Genomic DNA, 15,944 nt, shown 5'->3' with positions numbered 1-15,944 from the left:
CCAGACCCTTATGAGCCGCCAAGCAGGGCTGCTATTTTTATGGCTGGTACGCAACCAATGGTAGTTCATGAACGGTCACGGTTATGACGTCCAACTCAACTGCGGCGGTGACAGCCGGGGCGAGAGGTTCAGTTCGGCCGCCGACTCAAGTTTTATCTGAGCTCTTGGGCACCTTGACGACTCTGTTAGCCATGGAGGTGACTCCTGCAAATCAAGCACAACATAATGCCGAAGTTGGAAAGGTGCGAGATGAGGTGGACAAGGCCCAAGAGGATCTTAATGCGGAGAATGCCAGGATGGCGACTGAGCGAGCTTCGATGGAGGCCGAGTCATAGCGGATAAGGGCGGAAGCTTTTCATCTAAGTCTAGACCAGAACGCATCCAATGTTGTTCTTCGAAGGAGGCACCAGATCCACCTAGCTTCATAGTTTGAGGGACGAAATCTTTTTAACACACCGGGGGAGGAACGAGTAACCCGCCCGTTGTAGCCCAAGCTGCTGAGGCGCGAGGGGCCGGAGTGGCGGCTTAGCCTCGTGTGCCAGACCCACGCTATAGGGATCTAACCCCTACTCAACAGGTTCCAACACCCACTGGCCGTTATTCTAACCCGGTGGATAACATGATAGCAGCAGCTACACGGCTGGCGGCTATTCCGATCGAAGGCGAGTCTCCAGTTGCGATAGACCTGAACACTGTGGAGCTTCTTCAGACGGCTGTGGCATAGCAGGTGGCCTATTCATACAGTCATGAGCGTGTTCACTCAACTCCCTGCCCATGTCGAAGCTATAGACGCCACATTGAGTCACTGGCAGTTTCCAGTAGTGAGTGACGTTGAAACCCGCCTCGTAATGATGACCCACCTCGTGGACCTAACCCTCCCCGAGAGTCAATATGCTGAACAATGCTCAGGCCCTTGAAGATCAGGCTAGAGCCTATCGTGAGGTGGAATTGGCAGCTCAATTGGGGGCTCATTAGCAATTTCCAGTAAACCCTTCGGCATCTATTGAAGCTGGGACGACTTCCAGGACCGTTGGTGTGCCGTGTCTGGTACCGGCTATGCACAATGAAAGTTCGCCCAAAGATTTTAAGGGCCCTCGTAAGGTTCCTAATTACACAACTAATCTCCCCCCTAATACTTGGATTGAGAGCTATGAATTGGCTATGGAGATGCTGGATGTTAATGAAGCTGTATGCGCCAAATATTTCATCATGATGCTGGATGGACCGGCTCGAACATGGCTAAAAGGTCTACCTGCCAATTCCATCAATTCATTGGTGGAGTTGAAAGCTTGTTTCATCAAAAACTTTCAGGGGACATGCAAGCAGCCGCTGACGATTGTGGATCTGGAACAATGTGTGCAGCTTGTGGATGAGTTGGCCCACCATTGGGTCCGGTGGGTCTCTGCTATTATTCACTCATCTGACAGTATTGCAGCGGGTCAGGTGGCTCTGATCCTAGAGAAGAACTATCTTTTTACCCCCTTAAGCGGTAGCTTGGGCGGCTTAAGCGTTCCTCCAATGACATGGGCGAACTCATTGGCGGCCCTCATTAAGTATGCCGACTCACACAAGGTAAAGACCCTCGATCTGATGATGAAAAATCCAATAAGGGGAAGAAGGGTGGCAATGGAAAAGGTCAGTAGCAGAACGTGATAGGGCATAACGGCAACAATCAAGGAAATGGTGGCAAGCGCACACAGCCCGATGGCGGGTCAGGTCTTGTAGCTAAAACCAACACTGGATATAAAAACCAGCGCCATAATGGCAATGGTAAAAAGGCCTTTGGAGGGCCAAGATTCAATATTGATGCAATGATGAATGAACCTTGCCCAAAACACAGCCTGCCCAATAAAGCGGTGACTCATGCCTGGAAGGACTGTTTCATCATGAGAGAGTACAGGAATTCCAACTTCAGTCAGAATCATGGAAACAATAATGGCCCGCCTGGCGGGTCGAGATCTGGCTCATTGGAGCCCGGCTTTGGTGGTGGTGGCTCAACTTCTGGATATCAAGGACAAGGTAACCAGGGTGGTTATAACCAACAGCCTAGTAAGGGTAACCAACAGCATCTGTCAGGATAACAGAGTAATCCAAAGCTGCTCAACAGCGGCCAGTATCTTGTTTTTACCACAAGTCTCTACAAAGGTGGTCAAAAGGTTTATAAATGCGCGGTCAGTGCGATTGAGCCGGCGGTACCTTAATACTTACGGTGGTCAGAACATCCAATCACATGGAGTCGAGAGGATCACCCGCCTCGGGTTGACAATCCAGGTCAGCTAGTGTTTGTTAGCACCTCAGGTTCACTACGGCAGGTTGCTGCTAACATGACACTACGATCAGAGACCCTTCGATGAAACTGTGTGTGATGCAATAATCGCAAACACTGGTGTAAAATAACCGTCAAAAGGGTGCAAAATGTTTGCGATGACGGATGCATCAAACAGGGTTCAAATTTTAGTTGCTTGTGCGATGCAGGGCATATGGTTCAGCTCAATTAACTGTGTGCGATGTGGCAGAACAAAATAAATGGACAACCAGATGAAGGCTTGTGCGATATACAGCTTACTGTTCACTCGGATGAACTGTTTGTGATTAGGCAACACAACAAAAACGGTCAGCCAGATGAAGGTGTGTGCGATATACAACATATTGTTCACTCGGATGAACTGTTTCGACTAGGCAATGCAACATAAATGGTTCAACCAGATCAACGGGTGTGCAATGGAGGGCATACAGTTCATTCCTATAAACTGTTTGTGCTGAGCCAAGAGAACAGAAATGTTTCACATAAACAAGAGGTGTGTAATACGCGGCAAGCATCCAATTACTTTGGTGGCTATTACACACATGACATTTCCACACACCAAAGTAAACTATTGCATGCATAATTAACTAGGATAAATGATCATGTGATTATCATCTACTTCTTGTGCTAGCTCAATGTTCCTTCTATGCTAAGTTTCCATTAATTGATAGCATTTTATGAACACGCCACCGTTTCCTGCCATTTCCTCACCGGTTTCCCACCACCCAGCGATATTGCGCATAAACCTAGGTGGCGCGCAATGCACGGAGGCAACAAGCGCAGCCTGTAGCACATCCACCTTTTCCAAGCATGCTAACCCACCGAAGTGCCGCCTCTGCAATCAACCTCGTCGATGAGGAAAACAAGCAGGCACCACGACCCGTCGAGGCCGAGGTGCTCCCCGGCAACACGATGGACGATGCCGTGACGCGCCTCATCGCTAGGCTTGAGCAGACCCTTGGCGCATGACGCTTCAGCACCATGGATCAAAATAGGCATGTCAGCGCCGAGAAAGTTATGCGCGTCCATGCCGATAGGCTACGGCTCGTTGCACAGCGAGACCGTTGGAGCGCCGCAGAGAGAGAGGTGCGACGCGCCGCACAGCAAGAGCAGATCCATCGACGCTTGCCTACTGTCAACAGGGTCTCGCAGCTAGGTACATGTCCCGTCAGTACCCCCATTCCTCGCCAGGAGTGGGCAGAGGCCCTCTACGCCGTACTTGCAACAGAGGCCGGCCGCGTCGTACTTTCACCGGACGCCCGCCGTGCCGTTCGCCTTGTCCGCAGCCTGCTTGGTGCCAACGCGTCGGTCGGTAGGCTCGACCGCCTCCTTGGCCCAGGTGTCCACCTAGGCGCAGTAGAGGAACATGGTCGTCGCATCCTCGAGCTAGTGATCTCCGATGAAATAGCCAACTTGGAGCTCGAGATCGCGCTCCAAATGTACCGCGAGCATTTTGACTGCTTGGACGAACGCCTGCACGAGTTCAGGCAGAGGCAAGAGCTACCATAGGCAAGGGCTGCTGGTCACGGTCTCATGGACGTGTTTTATTTTGTTGCGTCGTTTCAACGTGGATAGCTATGTATTCACAAAAATCATAGTATTGCTCTGTTAATTGCTCTGTTTCAATGTGTGTACTCTATTTTGTGTTCTTATATCGTATGTTTCAATGTGTGTATATACGCTTTCCATTCTGTATATGTGGATGATAACAACTAGATTCAAATTAGTATACAAAAACAAATAGAAAATGGAATTCATAATATATATATACATATATTAATTGTTCATTAGTTCATCACATAATATATATATATATATATAATATCATAACATATACATGATGATACTTAACTACTAGGTACAATGCATAAAATTGAAAACAAAAATAGTAAAACTAATAATCCCTCCTTGGGCCAGTATTTTGGCAGCCCCTCGCCAGCAGCTCCCTGGTGCGCAGTGTCTTCCTAGTGCGGAGGCAGTACTCCGCCTTGCAGCGCTTGACGTACTGATCTACCACTTGCTGGCGGACGCACGCGAATGATCTTACCATTCCGTTGGGCGCCCACCGGAGCTCCTCGTCGGTGGCACGCTGGAGCTTATCGGCCCACCTCCACGCAGCGACGAGGCGCCCAATGCCTATGACCTTCCTCGCAAAGTAACCGTCTTTGTACACCTCCTCCGCACGACGACGCGCCCGCCCCAAAAGCTCCACCGCCTCCTTTTTCCAGGCGGCATCACGGGCTTCAGAAGCCACCTGGTACCTGCCTTCCTCCTCCGCCATGTTCTTCTTGAACGCCACTTGCCTGGCTTTCTCAATCGGTGGCAGCGACTTCCACAGACAAAGATTGTACTGGAGCCAAAACCAATCCGAAGTTGGGGGTCTGGCGCAACCTCATCTGGCGGCGCGTAGGGGTCCTCGTCGCTGCTATTCGAGTGAGCATCCCCAGGGGGGCGATTCCTCGTCGGCGCGTGGGCAGATCGGCATCGCCATGGCAGAGATTTGAGAGAGAGAGAGGGCGAGCGAGGGGAGGATGAAGATGAGAATGCAGGCGGGGCAACGTGAGGAAGGTAGTATTTATTAGTGGCCAGAATCTAGATCGACGAGAATAGTACACACGTCGGTCGCCGGAATTTACGAGTATTGTAGTTCAAATTACACACGATTCCCGCTACAAAATCCATGTGTGAACATAATAGCTGGCGGTTTCCAATATAGAACCGTGTCTGACTAATGATCCCCGCCACTCACCTACCAAACCTCGAGCCGCGAGATAGAGTGCCAATTGTGTGGGGGCCGGTTGTCTTGCCAGATCTTTACATTTTCTTTTTTGAACATCAGATATTTACATCGTTTGATGATATTTTAACTCGCACACAAGTAAACAAAAATATGATTTTTCAAACCATTATGGTCACCTGTTGCATGTAGATGTAGTTCAAATTTGAATAACGGTCATTTAATGGCTAGAAAATCACTTAAATGTCTTTAAAAGGTCAAATGACCCCTGAAATTTTCCAAAGTTTCACATGCCAGTTGTATTAGTGCACGTTAAACATAGAATTTTTTTTGAAGGATGTAAGAGGAAGCTATCTCCCGTTCGTCATCAAACATACATTGTTCCCTCTCGGAACCACGAACCTTCTAGTTAGTTGCTCTAGTTTGTGAGGGGGTGTGTCCAAACTTTCGTGAAATAGGCCAATTTTTTAACACCTCATCTTGGTGGCATGACATTACATCAAGCAAGGTTTCACGTTTTTCTGATCATTTTTTAATTTTTTGGAATTAAAATGCCATGACACTCCATGGATGTGCACATGCCGTGAGACAAATATGTTTGAAAATTCCTTCTAATTTACTACACATGGAATTAACTCGCACACAAATACATAAATATCATTTTTCAAACCGTTATGGTTAGCCGTTGCATGTATATGTAATTCAAATTTGAATTACGGTCATTACATGGCTAGAAAATCACTTAAATATCTTTAAAAGATCAAATGACCCCTGAAATTTTCCATATTTTCACATGATAGTTGTATTAGTGCACATTAAACATAGAAGAAAATTTGAAGGCCGTAAGAGGAAGCTATATCCTGTTCATCATCAAACATGCATTATTCCTTCTCGGAACCATGAACCTTCAAGTGAGTTGCTCCGGTTCGTGAGGGGGTGTGTCCAAACTTTTGTCAAACATGCCAATTTTTTTACCACATCATCTTGGTGGCACGAGACATAAAGCAAGGTTTCATGTATTTCTGATCATTTTTTATTTTTTTGGAATTAAAATGCCATGGAACTCCATGCATACATAAGCATGTGTCCATGTCGTGAGTCCAATATGTTTGACAATTCCTTCTAATTACTGCACATGGAATTAACTCGCACACAAGTACACAAATATGATTTTTAAAACCATTATGGTTAGCCATTGCATGTAGATGTAGATCAAATTTGAATTACTGTCATTAAATGGCATGAAAATAACTTACATGTCTTTAAAAGGTCAAATCAACCCTAGAATTTTCCAAATTTTCACATTACAGTTGTAGTAGTGCACGTTAAATGTAGAAAAAATTTGAAGACCGTAAGAAGAAGCTATCTCATGTTCGTCATGAAACATGCATTGTACCCTCTCGGAACCATGAGCCTTCTAGTGAGTTGCTCCGGTTTGTGAGGGGGGGTGTCCAACGTTTCGTCAAACAGGCCAATTTTTTACCGCATCATCTTGGTGGCATGACATTACATCAACTAAGGATTCATGTTTTTCTGATCATTTTTTATTTTTTTGGAATTAAAATGCCATGGCACTTCATGCATACATATGCATGTGTCCATGTCATGAGACCAATATGTTTGAAAATTCCTTCTAATTTACTACACATGGAATTAACTCACACACAAGTACACAAATATGATTTTCATACCATTATGGTTAGGCATTGCATGTAGATGTAGTTCAAATTTGAATTATGGTCATTAAATGGCTAGAAAATCACTTAAATGTCTTTAAAAGGTCAAATGACACCTAGAGTTTGCCAATTTTTCACATTACAGTTGTAGTAGTGCACGTTAAACATAGAAAAAAATTCAAGGCCGTAAGAGGAAGCTATCTCCTATTCGTCATCAAACATACACTGTTCCCACTCGGAACCAAGAGCCTTCTTGTGAGTTGCTCCGGCTTGTGAGGGGTGTGTGTGCAAACTTTCGTCACACATGCCTATTTTGTTACCACATCATCTTGGTGGCATGACATTACATCAACCAAGATTTCATGTGTTGCTGATCATTTTTTATTTTTTGGAATTAAAATGCCATGGCACTCAATGCATAAATATGCATGTGTCCATGTCATGAGACCAATATGTTTGAAAATTCCTTCTAATTTACTGCACATGGAATAACTCACACACAAGTACACAAATATGATTTTTAAAACCATTTTGGTTAGCCATTGCATGGTAGATGTAGTTCAAATTTGAATTACGATCATTAAATGGCTAGAAAATCACGTAGATGTCTTCAAAAGGTCAAATGACCCCTGAAATTTTCCAAATTTTCATATGACAATTGTATTAGTGCATGTTAAACGTAGAAAATATCTGAAGGCCGTAAAAGGAAGCTATCTCCCATTTGTCATCAAATATGCATTGTTCCTTCTCGGAACCAAGAACCTTCTAGTGAGTTGCTCCGGTTTGTGAGGGAGGTGTGTCCAAACTTTTGTCAAACAAGCCAATTTTTTACCACATCATCTTTGTAGCATGACATTACATCAAGCAAGGTTTCATGTTTTTTCTGATCATTTTTTTAATTTGTTGGAATTAAAAAGCCATGGCACACCATGGATACATATGCATGTGTACATGTCGTGAGACCAATATGTTTGAAAATCCCTTCTAATTTACTGCACATGGAATTAACTCGCACAGAAGTACACAAATATGATTTTTCAAATCGTTATGGTTAGGCGTTGCATGTAGGTGTAGTTCAGATTTGAATTACGGTCATTAAATGGCTAGAAAATCACTTAAATGTCTTTAAAAGGTTAAATGACACCTAGAATTTTCCAATTTTTCACATTAAAGTTGTAGTAGTGCACGTTAATTGAAGAAAATATCTGAAGGCCGTAAGAGGAAGCTATCTCCTGTTCATCATCGAACATGCATTATTCCCTCTCGGAACCATGAGCCTTCTAGTGAGTTGCTCCAGTTTGTGAGGGGTGTGTGTCCAAACTTTCGTCAAAAAGGCCAATTTTTTTACCACATCATCTTGGTGGCATGACATTACATCAACCAAGGTTTCATGTGTTTCTTATCATTTTTAAATTTTTTTGGAATTAAAATGTCTTGGCACTCCATGCATAGATATGCATGTGTGCATGTCATGAGACCAATATGTTCGAAAATTCCTTCTAATTTACTGCACATAGAATTAACTCGCACACAAGTACACAAATATGATTTTTCAAACCGTTATGGTTAGCCGTTGCATGTAGATGTAGTTCAAATTGGAATTATGGTCATTAAATGGCTAGAAAATCACTTACACTATAAGAAATATGTCAACTTGCGACCTTCTCTTAGTGACCCTGGAAGAATTGGTCACAAATCTACGACCATTTGCGACCAAATGGTCAAAAGCTGTTCAGGGGGCTCGAAACCCTAAACTATAACGACCATTTTGGTCAGAAAGGTCGTAATTTCCTTTCACGAAATGGTCATAAAGCAGACAGCACTGGTCCGCTACCTTATTTCTAGATGATCACGACCAATATAGATGGTCATAACCTTCTAAATTGTGGTGGATTGCTATGACTAGGCGCCACCTCATTAGTTTTGCCTATGTGTCATGTCCATGTGTTAATTTTTGCCCTAGGTTGTGAAGCAACCTATATTTCTGTCAATCCTAAAATTCCCAAAAAAATCTAATAAATTCTTTCGGTCATATCTTCATCAAATATGTAAAAAATCCTTCTTTGCCTAGTTCAAAAATAATTCAACAATATTCATTTTCCTATTCTGTTTAGAAAAACACTTTGTGAAGGAAGTGCTATTTATATATTCTTGATTGCCCTCAAAATTTTTGGGCACTCTTTCCTATCTAAATCATTGCCTCATGACAAAATTCAGCTCAATTTTCCTAGTAAATCTTCCTCCGCAAATTTGCAAAGTTTTTGTCCACCTAGAACCTTTGTGAAAGAAGTACTAGCTATGCATATCCTAATGAGTTGAATTTTGGCCACATATTCTATATGGCCCATCTAACAATCCATGAGAGATCACCATCCAATCTTTGTTTCTTGTAATATTTTTAGTTTGTGAAGCAACTATATTTTATATTGCTTTATAATTGCTGAAAATTTACCAGGACATGACCCTGCCCATAGAATCTCCCTCCACCAAATTTTAGCTCATTTAATTTAAGCATTTTCCCTCAATGTTTTCCCAATTTTTTTGTTCAGTGGAGAGCATTGTGAAGGAAGTACCGTTTTTATATATTGAAATGACATGAAATTTATACAGTTCCTTCATATGCCCAAATTATCACCCTCCTCCAAATTGCAGGTCATTCAAATCATCTATGTGAGCCCAGGTTCAATTTCTATTTTATGGCCAGATTGGCACATTGCAAAGCATGTGTTATCTAGACCCCTCCTATTACCCTCAAACTTTTTGGGCACTCTCCCATACTCAAATCATTGCCACATGATAATATTCAGCTCCATTTTCCTAGTAAATCTTCCTCAAAAAATTTCCGAACTTTCTATCTAGATAGAAGCTTTGTGAAGTAAGTACTAGCTAGGCTTACCCAAATGATCTCAAAATTTATCACGGCATGACCATACCTATGTAACTTACCTACACCAAATTTGAGATCATTTCATTTATCCAATTTCTCTCACTAATTTCCCCAAGTTTCTGTGTAGAGAAGAGCATTGTGAAGGAAGTACCACTTTGGCATGTCCAAATGGTATCAATTTTGTACAGTGCTTTCCTATGCCAAAATAACCATCTTCCACCAAATTTCAGCTCAACCCGTTCATTATTTTGAGCCCAGCTTCAACATTCATATTTTTGTCCATTGTGTTACTTTGCAAAGAAAGTACCACCTAGGCTCCTCCTTTTGAGCTAAAAATTTGTGAAGACAGTCTTCTTAGTAGATGATCATCCTCAGCCAAAACTCACGCCCATTGGCCATGTGCATTTCCCGTACCGCTAATCAAACACTTGGCTGCTAATTCATGTTTGAGCATAGTTCGGTCTCCTCGTGAGAATCTTATGTTGTAATTTTCTTCCTAGCACATACCAGGGGAGTGCCCAACCCAATAGACCTGCCTAGGCCTCCCAGAACGCAAGGCAACGCCACGATCACGCGGTGACCACGCGGAGGGCATGCGAGTTTACATGCTCTTGAGTTGGGGCCCTGGGCCACCGTCCAAACCTCAATGTATCGCCACCAAACCATCTATTTCTGATTAAATAGATACCTATGTAACTAGAAATTATTTTTGAAAAAATAAAGAGCAAACTTAAGGCAGCTGCAGTTCAAATTTGACCCACTTCCTACTAAATCGGCGGAAATTTGTCTTTTTCACCAAAGGTGCATCAAAAGCTTTGGACACCCTACCATTTTGTCAATTGTGCTTTAAATATGGCCTAGTATTTTATAAAATTGATTTGGTCCAAATTTGCAACAATTATTTGGTAGGTCCTTCACAAAAAAACTCATTTTTGGCACTCAGAAAATGGAAAATGATTTTTTTCATCCAAAGAAAATGAAAACTTTCTTAGGCAATATTGTTTGACATTCCAAGATGCACCCTTGCGAACAATATGAGATCATTTGAACAAACTATTCCATAAATGTGGCGATAAGATTAATCATTTGGCTTGAAAGCCATTGATCTCCACACATGATAGCTCGTTTCTGAGAACACTTTTTTAAAAGAATTGCCCTATTACAAGTTTATTATTTTTCCTGGTAACTTGGTCACATATATTGACACAATGCAAAGGTTTTCCAATTTTTTTTTGAATTTTTCATGTCCGTTTCAATATGCGGTCAAAACGGTGGGCATGACCGTTCCTAGCTAGTTGTTGAATCTTGGAAAACATTTGGTATTCCTCTGATTAAATAGATACTTTTGTACCTAAAAATGATTTTTGGGAAAAATAAAGAGCAAACTATGAGGCAGCTGCTGTCCAAATTTGACCCGCTTCTAGCTAAATTGGCAGAAATTTGTCTTTTTCACGAGAGGTGGATCAAAGCTTGTGACACCCAACCATTTGGTCAATTGTGCATTAAATATGGCCTAGTATTTTAGAAAATTGATTTGGTCCAATTTTGCAACAATTATTTGGTAGGTCATTCACAAAAAAACTCATTTTGGGCACTCGGAAAATGGAAAATGATTTTTTTCGTCCAAAGAAAATGAAAGCTTCCATAGGCAACATTGTTTGCCATTTCAAGATGCACCCTTGCGAACAATATGAGATCATTTGAACAAACTATGCCATGAATGTGGCCATAACATTGACCATTTGGCTTGAAAGCCATTGATCTCCACACATCATAGCTCGTTTCTGAGAACACTTTTTAAAAAGTTGCCATATTATAAGTTTATTATTTTTCCTAGTAAATTGGTCACATATAATGACACAATGCGAAGGTTTTCCATTTTTTTGAATTTTTCATGCCCGTTTCAAAATAAGGTCAAAACGGAGGGCATGACCATTCCTAGCTAGTTCTTGAATATTGGAAAACTTTTGGTTTTTATTTGATTAAATAGATACTTTTGTACCTAAAAATGATTTTTGGGAAAAATAAAAAGCAAACTATGAGGCAGCTGCAGTTCAAATTTGACCCGCTTCCGACTAAATCGGTAGAAATTTGTCTCTTTCACGGGAGGTGGATCAAAGCTTGTGACACCCAACCATTTGGTTAGTTTTTTCATTAAATATGGCCTAGTATTTTAGAAATTTAATTTGATCCAATTTTGCAACAATTATTTGGTAGGTCCTTCACAAAAAAACTCATTTTGGGCACCCGAAAAATGGAAAATGATTTTTTCGTCCAAAGAAAATGAAAACTTCCTTAGGCAACATTGTTTGACATTCCAAGATGCACCCTTGTGAACAATATGAGATGATTTGATGCGATGATTTGTTGATGTGAGGGGCGTTGAAGCTCATGGTGTGGGGCAGTGATGCGTGGCGCCACTACTAGGGAAAACCTTATACACAGAGGTATAGCAGTAGCGCTGGTCAAAACACGGCACTATTGCTACTTATTAGTAGCGCTGGCTGCCGGGTAGTGGCCACTGGTCATGCGTGGCGCCGCAAGGTCGTTGGGGGTTGCAGCAGAAGGTGATGCTGCTATAGTCACCGGCGATGCAACAGAGCATCGCCCGGACCGGCGGTGTTGTGATCCAACATCGTTGGGACCGACAGAGTTGCAATGAAGCAGTGTTGGGCCGCTAGTGTTTTGATTTTCTAGCTTAATAGTAAACAGTTGTGATCTTGACATTTTAGTTAATTGTAAATAAGTTGTGGACTAATATTTTTGAAAAAAGTTGTGGTCCTTTTTACAAGACAAATTTGTAGTTTTTTCTTAAAAAACTTAGAAGATTTGGGTCCAATTTTTGAAGATTTCAGCACAAAACAACCGGCTAATGAGAAGCAAGGAACCACAATCACGCGGATCAGCCAGTCCGAAGCGATTTGAGCCATCCATCACACACCCATCAAGAGCTTCTCCCGAGAAACCCAAACCCAAACCCACCCACCCATCCTCATTCTCTCCCATTCCCCAAATCCGGTCGAGGCACCCCTCTGCACCCTCCTTCCTCTCCCTCGTCTCATCTTTCTCCCAGTCCGACCGAGGCACCGCTGCCACCCCCACCTACCGTCGCCGACCTCTCCACCATCTCCTCCCCGTCCCCCATCATGCCGCCATCCACCTCGTCGCCTCCCATCTCCTCCCTCCCCCTCCCCCCTCCCTCCCCCACCTTCCCGTTTCGCCCCTCCTTCCCCACCCGCACAACAAGATCATCGACGCGAAGACAGCAATGCAGCGGGGTACTAGGCGGAGGACAACTACGACTACCTCTTCAAGTTCGTCCTCATCGGCGACTCCGGCATCGACAAGTCCAACCTGCTCTCCCGCTTCACCTGCAACGAGTTTAGCCTCGAGTCCAAGTCCAACATCAAGGGGGTCGAGTTCGCACCCGCTCTCTCTAGGTCGACGGCAAGGTCATCAAGGCCCAAATTTGGGACACCGCCGGCCATCCATGTCCCCATCTGCTCGGCAGCAGGTGGATCTGTGCTCCGTCGTGACCACTCCCCCTTCCCCTTGAAGTGTGTTTGTGTGTCTATCGTGGGGCTTTTGTTTGTTGTATCTCGCTGCCGAATTATGCTGCATGCTGGCGCGACTGCATGGTGAAGTGTAGGGGTAGGTTCAGTCGGTCCTGCTAATGGATCATAGCATCGGCTGCTTACGAATCAGTAAGAAGGGACTCTACTCGTGAGTGGCTGTACAACTTGGGGACTTGCATAGCTATAATCGCATGACCTGTTTGGTGCTATTTTTGGTCCTGGAAATGCCCCCTTGTAGATTTAGCTTAGTACACTATGATCATGTAGTCTGTGTAGGCTTATTAGTCCGTGTGGTTTTATCTTGCCACTTCAGTGAAGATCATGGATTCACCGACAACGGAGTTAGTTCTGATATTTCAGTTGTAACAGTTGTTACATTTCTCATGTTTGATTCCTATTCTGGAAGTCCAAGTAACTTACAAAGTACGTCCTATCATGATATATATTGCGTGCATATTTGGTTTCCGGTTGATGCATGGTTGGTGTGCTAGCTGTTCGTTAGTACCTGCTGGTTATTACTGTTGCTCTTTTTTATGAAGGCAGTTAGTGTTTAACATTTATCGCTTTAGCACCTAGCGATAAAACAATGTTTTGTTTCTGGTTAGTTAGGTTGATTCGTCCTCTTGTATCCATTTTCCTGAACTAATTCCGTGTACTAGTTCATTTTTGGTTAGTTTCATACTATCTAGGAACATGTGTTTAATGGTTCATTTTACTATGTTGGATTTGGAAGCGCAAACGACCTCCATGGACGACATCGATGATGACGAGGAGGACAAGGAGGACGAGCCGGACATGCGCGATCCCACCCCCGAGCCCAATGAGCTCGACGAGGACATAATCGAGTCCGACCTCGGGCTCGAAGAGGAGGGTATCATCCAGCCTGACCATGACGACACGCCACTGAAGGTCCTATGCTCTGCTCTACTTGCCTCGTTTACTGCCTCGCCACAGAAATAGATGTACTTTTTTATTTTCTAATGTACCATCAATGATCTGTTGTAGCCTAATTTCTACGAACTAGTATTATTCGTTCGCATAGTTGGCTCCATGGTTACACTGCTAACTTACAGCCCAGGATTGTACCGATTTCTTCTATAACTTGTCACCCTTCATTGCCCTATTCTAGTCTAGCCCAGCTAATACTTGTTGAATATAGCAGTGTCTCTCTCTGCTCTTAGCACATTGCTTGATTGGAGTGAACTGAATTTTGGCAACTTTGCTTGACAGATGGGAGACTCTTCTGGATGCGTTTTGCTACCTCTTGAGCATGCATTGGTTTTCCCTTGAAGTGGAAAGGGTGATGCAGCAATGTAGCGTAAGTATCTCCCTCAGTTTTTGAGAACCAAGGTATCAATCCAGTAGGAGACTACACACAAGTCCCTCGTACCTGCACAAACAATCAAGAACCTTGCAACCAACGCAATAAAGGGATTGTCAATCCCTTCACGGCCACTTGCAAAAGTGAGATCTGATAAAGATAATAAGATAAATATTTTTGGTATTTTTGTTGTATAGATTGGAAAATAAAGATAGCAAAATAAACGGTGCTAGAAATAGCTAGTTGACGGAAGATTAATATGATGGAAAATAGACCCGGGGGCCATAGGTTTCATTAGTGGCTTCTCTCAAGATAGCAAATTCTATGGTGGGTGAACAAATTACTGTCGAGCAATTGATAGAAAAGCGCATAGTTATGAGAATATCTAGGCATGATCATGTATATAGGCATCACGTCCATGACAAGTAGACTGAAACGATTCTGCATCTACTACTATTACTCCACACATCGACCGCTATCCAGCATACATCTAGAGTATTAAGTTCATAAGAATAGAGTAACACATTAGGCAAGATGACATGATGTAGAGGGATAAACTCAAGTAATATGATATAAACCTCATATTTTTATCCTTGCTGGCAACAATACAATACATGCCTTGCTGCCCCTGCTGTCACTGGGAAAGGACACTGCAAGATTGAACCCAAAGCTAAGCACTTCTCCCATTGCAAGAAAAATCAATCTAGTATACCAAACCAAACTGATAATTCAAAGAGACTTGCAAAGATATTAAATCATGCATAAAATAATTCAGAGAAGAATCAAATATTGTTCATAGATAAACTTGATCATAAACCCACAATTCATCGGATCTCGACAAACACACCGCAAAAAGAATTACATCGAATAGATCTACAAGAAGATCGAGGAGAACTTTGTATTGAGATCCAAAGAGAGAGAAGAAGCCATCTAGCTAATAACTATGGACTCGAAGGTCTATGGTAAACTACTCACACATCATCGGAGAGGCTATGGTGTTGATGTAGAAGCCCTTCGTGATCGATTCCCCCTCCGGCGGAGCGCCGGAAAAGGCCCCAAGTTGGGATCTCACGGGTAGAGAAGGTTGTGGCGGTGAAAATAGGGTTTTGTGGTGCTCCTGGATGTTTTCGGGGTATATGAGTATATGTAGGAGGAAGAAGTAAGTCGGTGGAGCTGTGAGGGGCCCACAAAGGTGGGGGCATGCCCACCCACCTGGGGTGCACCCTCCTGCCTCGTGGCCTCCTCGCTCCTTTCTTGACGTCCACTCCAAGTCTCCTGGATCACGTTTGTTCCAAACACGATCCTCGCGAAGGTTTCATTCCGTTTGATATTCCTTTTCTGCGAAACACTGAAATAGACTAAAAAATAGCAATTTGCCCTGGGCAATCGGTTAATAGGTTAGTCCGAAAAATAATATAAAAGTGCATAATAAAGCCCATTAAA

The sequence above is a fragment of the Triticum aestivum genome, chromosome 3A, assembly GCF_018294505.1.
Source record: "Triticum aestivum cultivar Chinese Spring chromosome 3A, IWGSC CS RefSeq v2.1, whole genome shotgun sequence".
NCBI lineage: Eukaryota > Viridiplantae > Streptophyta > Magnoliopsida > Poales > Poaceae > Triticum > Triticum aestivum.
The sequence above is the reverse complement of the archived record's forward strand: the minus strand, read 5'-3'. Positions refer to the sequence as shown.